Source organism: Populus nigra, chromosome 2 (assembly GCF_951802175.1).
Source record: "Populus nigra chromosome 2, ddPopNigr1.1, whole genome shotgun sequence".
Lineage (NCBI taxonomy): Eukaryota > Viridiplantae > Streptophyta > Magnoliopsida > Malpighiales > Salicaceae > Populus > Populus nigra.
Window position 1 is genome coordinate 20,089,922 of NC_084853.1, and position 5,000 is coordinate 20,094,921.

Consider the following 5,000-nt stretch of genomic DNA (forward strand, 5'->3'; position numbering starts at 1 on the left):
ATCGGCAGCGGGTGCTGGCGATGGGTCTGGACGGGCTGGATAGTCCAAGGCTCGACGAGAAAGACTGCTGGTTTAGACACTGGGGCAGTGGCAGCCCGCGGGACAGTGTCGGCAGATTCGGCAGCGCAGATTTGTGCGGCTGCAGGTTCGTCGGGGAAAATCGGCAGCGCAGATTTTGCGACGAACATGGGCTGGGCGATGGACTGTCCAGGCCAGGCAGGAAAATTTGTCGAGGGGACACGCTGACGAAACAGCGCTGGTTCAGGCACGGCGGGCAGTGTTGGAATCGGCAGCGCCGACGAAATCGGCAAAGTCGGCAGAATCGGCAGCGCAGATTTTTCGACGAACACGGGCTGGACGGTGGACTGTCCAGGCCAGGCAGGAAAATTTGTCGAGGGGACACGCTGACGAAACAGCGCTGGTTCAGGCACGGCGGGCAGTGTTGGAATCGGCAGCGCCGACGAAATCGGCAAAGTCGGCAGAATCGGCAGCGCAGATTTTTCGACGAACATGGGCTGGACGCTGGACTGGCCGGGCCATGCAGGAAAATTCATCGAGGGGACACGCTGACGAAACAGCGCTGGTTCAGGCACGGCGGGCAGTGGTGGAATCGGCAGCGCCGACGAAATCGGCAAAGTCGGCAGAATCGGCAGCGGGTGCTGGCGATGGGTCTGGACGGGCTGGATAGTCCAAGGCTCGACGAGAAAGACTGCTGGTTTAGACACTGGGGCAGTGGCAGCCCGCGGGACAGTGTCGGCAGATTCGGCAGCGCAGATTTGTGCGGCTGCAGGTTCGTCGGGGAAAATCGGCAGCGCAGATTTTGCGACGAACATGGGCTGGGCGATGGACTGTCCAGGCCAGGCAGGAAAATTTGTCGAGGGGACACGCTGACGAAACAGCGCTGGTTCAGGCACGGCGGGCAGTGTTGGAATCGGCAGCGCCGACGAAATCGGCAAAGTCGGCAGAATCGGCAGCGCAGATTTTTCGACGAACACGGGCTGGACGGTGGACTGTCCAGGCCAGGCAGGAAAATTCGTCGAGGGGACACGCTGACGAAACAGCGCTGGTTCAGACACGGTGGGCGCAGTGTTGGAATCGGCAGCGCCGAGAAAATCGGCAAAGTCGGCAGAATCGGCAGCAGGTGCTGGCGATGAGTCAGGACGGACTGGATAGTCCAAGGCTCGATGAGAAAGACCGCTGGTTTAGACACTGGGGCAGTGGCAGCCCGCGGGGCAGTGTCGGCAGATTCGGCAGCAGTGTCTGCCGATTCGGCAGCGTTGGCTTGTTGGCGCGGGGGGCCGATTCGAGTGGGGACTTGGGCAGCGGGCAGTGAAAGCAAGAGTTTCCCCGATGCTGCCGGGAAAAACGCTCCCCGGGATGGCCGGGTGAGATGACCCGGCGGCCCGCGACGGGTCATTCAATTCCATGCCCCGTCAACATAACTCCCGATGTACTGTTTGCTTTTTCGGAAGAAGAGATCCATCCCCCCATCCTCGGCCAGCCAAAAACGCTCCAATTAATGGCCGGGTGAGATGACCCGGAGGCCCGCGACGCGTCATTCAAATCACTGCCCTATCGGCTACAACTGCTGATGGGTGGGATTAGAGGCCTGCCATGGTGGTGAGGGGCGGCGAGGACCGTGAAAGCTAGAGTTTTTCAGAGGCTGCCGGGAAAAAGGCCCCTCGGGTGGCGGGGTGCGAGGACCAGGCGCGTCATTCAATTCTCTTCCCTATCAACTTGGCTCCCGTTGGCGGGATTGGAGGCCTACTGTTTGTTACAGGGCTAAAATCGTCAGGGGAAGAGCTGACGAAACAATGCTGGTTTGGATGCAGGGGGTAGTGTTGGAATCGGCAGCGCGGACAAAATCGGCAAAGTCGACAAAAAAGACTGTTGGTCTGGACATCGGGGCAGCGGCAGCCATGCCGACAGGGGGGGAAATCGGCAGCACAGATTTGTGCAGCTGCAGGTTCGTCGGGGAAATCGGCAGCGCAGATTTTTCGATGAACATGGGCTGGAAGATGGACTGTCCAGGCCAGGCAGGGAAATTCGTCAAGGGGACACGCTGACGAAACAGCGCTGGTTCAGGCACGGCGGGCAGTGTTGGAATCGGCAGCGCCGACGAAATCGGCAAAGTCGGCAGAATCGGCAGCGGGTGCTGGCGATGAGTCTGGACGATTTATAGTCCAGGGCTTGATGGAAAAGACTGTTGGTCCAGACAATGGGGCAGTGGCAGCGCGGATTTGTGCAGCTGCAGGTTCGTCGGGGAAAATCGGCAGCGCAGATTTTTCGACGAACAGGGGCTGGGCGCTGGACTGGCCGGGCCAGGCAGGAAAATTCGTCAGGGGGGCACGCTGACGAAAACAGGGGCTGCGGAGTGGAAAATCGGCAGCGCAGATTTTTCGACGAACAGGGGCTGGACCGGCCGGGCCAGGCAGGAAAATTCGTCAGGGGGGCACGCTGACGAAAAGAGGGGCTGCCGCGTGGAAAATCGGCAGCGCAGATTTTTCGACGAACAGGGGCTGGACGCTGGACTGGGCCAGGCAGGAAAATTCGTCAGGGGGCACGCTGACGAAAAGAGGGGCTGCCGCGTGGAAAATCGGCAGCGCAGATTTTTCGACGAACATTCGTCAGGGGGGCACGCTGACGAAAAGAGGGGCTGCCGCGTGGAAAATCGGCAGCGCAGATTTTTCGACGAACATTCGTCAGGGGGGCACGCTGAGGAAAACAGGGGCTGCCACGTGGAAAATCGGCAGCGCAGATTTTTCGACGAACAGGGGCTGGATGCTGGACCGGCCGGGCCAGGCAGGAAAATTCGTCAGGGGGGCACGCTGACGAAAAGAGGGGCTGCCGCGTGGAAAATCGGCAGCGCAGATTTTTCGACGAACAGGGGCTGGACTGGCCGGGCCAGGCAGGAAAATTCGTCAGGGGGGCACGCTGACGAAAAGAGGGGCTGCCGCGTGGAAAATCGGCAGCGCAGATTTTTCGACGAACAGGGGCTGGACGCTGGACTGGGCCAGGCAGGAAAATTCGTCAGGGGGGCACGCTGACGAAAACAGGGGCTGCCGCGTGGAATGGCAGCCTACACGCAGATGCGAATTCGGCAGCGCACGATGGCTTGAGCAGGTCATGGGTTCGACTTGGCGCGATCTGAAACCTGGACGAGGGACTGTCGACGCTGGACGAGCCAGCGCGGTGGCCTGTCGTGCCCCGTTCAGGGGGGGCCTGCCGCGGAGACAGCCCTCGCGGGCTCGACAGCGCAGGCCAGCGTCCCCGACGTCGCTGGCCGCGGCAGGCGAGCTGCCGGGGTTCCCGCATTCCTACAAGAAAACGTCGTGCTTTCCACATGAAACCAATCCAGTAAAATCAGCCATATTTTTATGAGGCTGCCCACTGAATTTGGGGTCATTCCGGGCCGGTTCCTAGTTTTGCGGATTTACTCGATTTCTAATGGTAGGAAAATTAAAACAAATACTTCCCGACCTCGAAAAATTCTGGGAAAATTAATGAAGGTGGATTGGATTTTTGCCAACCTCTGTGCAAAATTTCAGCTCAAAATACCAAGAAATGAATTTTTTAGAGGGGGGGTGACAGCTGGGACCTAGTAGTGTCTCCCCCTGCCAGAGCTGCAATGACACTTATTGCTCTTTAGGGAGCCACCAGGCCGGCGCCCCTCAAAGACCACACGCGCGCGCGCGCCCGCCCGCGCTGGGCGCTGGGGCGCTGGGGCCTGAGGGCCTGGGGCCCTTGGGGGCCCTTGGGCGCGCGCGCGCGGCCCCCGCAGCCATGCCGCGCTGCGCGACGCGCGGACAGCCCCTGCTGGCTTGCTCTCTCGCCCGCGGGGGGGCTGCCTTCGGGCCCTGGCCCCCCGCGTTCTGGCCTGCCCCCTGCGTGGGAGAGGCTAGGCGCTGCAGGGGCCAGCCCGACGTCGCTGGCCGCGGCAGGCGACAGCCCGACATCGCTGGCCGCGGCAGGGGCCAGCCCGACGTCGCTGGCCGCGGCAGGCGACAGCCCCTGCTGGCTTGCTCTCTCGCCCGCGGGGGGGCTGCCTTCGGGCCCTGGCCCCCCGCGTTCTGGCCTGCCCCCCGCGTGGGAGAGGCTAGGCGCTGCAGGGGCCAGCCCGACGTCGCTGGCCGCGGCAGGCGACAGCCCCTGCTGGCTTGCTCTCTCGCCCGCGGGGGGGCTGCCTTCGGGCCCTGGCCCCCCGCGCTCTGGCCTGCCCCCCGCGTGGGAGAGGCTAGGCGCTGCAGGGGCCAGCCCGACGTCGCTGGCCGCGGCAGGCGAGCCGCCGGGGTTCCCGCATTCCTACAACAAAACGTCGTGCTTTCCACATGAAATCAATCCAGTAAAATCAGCCATATTTTTATGAGGCTGCCCACTGAATTTGGGGTCATTCCGAGCCGGTTCCTATTTTTTCCGATTTCCTCGATTTTTAATGGTAGGAAAATAAAAAAAAATACTTCCCGACCTCGAAAAATTCTGGAAAAATTAATAAAGTTGGATTGGATTTTTGCCAACCTCTGTGCAAAATTTCAGCTCAAAATACCAAGAAATGAATTTTTTAGAGGGGGGGTGACAGCTGGGACCTAGTAGTGTCTCCCCCTGCCAGAGCTTCAATGACACTTATTGCTCTTTAGGGGGGTGCCCCCTGACTGGCCATGGGGCGCGCTGGCCTGGCGCCCATAGGCCTGCCGCGGGGGATATGTGGGCTGTTGCTAAACTCGGACTAAGGTGGGGGGCCTCATGGCCCGAAGTATTGCCGGCATCGATGACCCGTTTTCCGGCCGGCGACGACCCGATTCCGGCCACCGTCTTCGGGACCCGCTCCAAGCCGTCGGGCGCGTTGGGGCTGCTTATCCGCGGCGTGGGCGTGGCATTCATTTGCCGTGCTTGTGCCAAGGTGCTGGCAGCTGCTGCGCGGCTGTCTGCTTGCCGCGACGTCACGGCGGCGGTGGCCGCTGCCCCTGCTCGCAAGTCGGAGGCCTGGCCGACGTGGCTGGTGC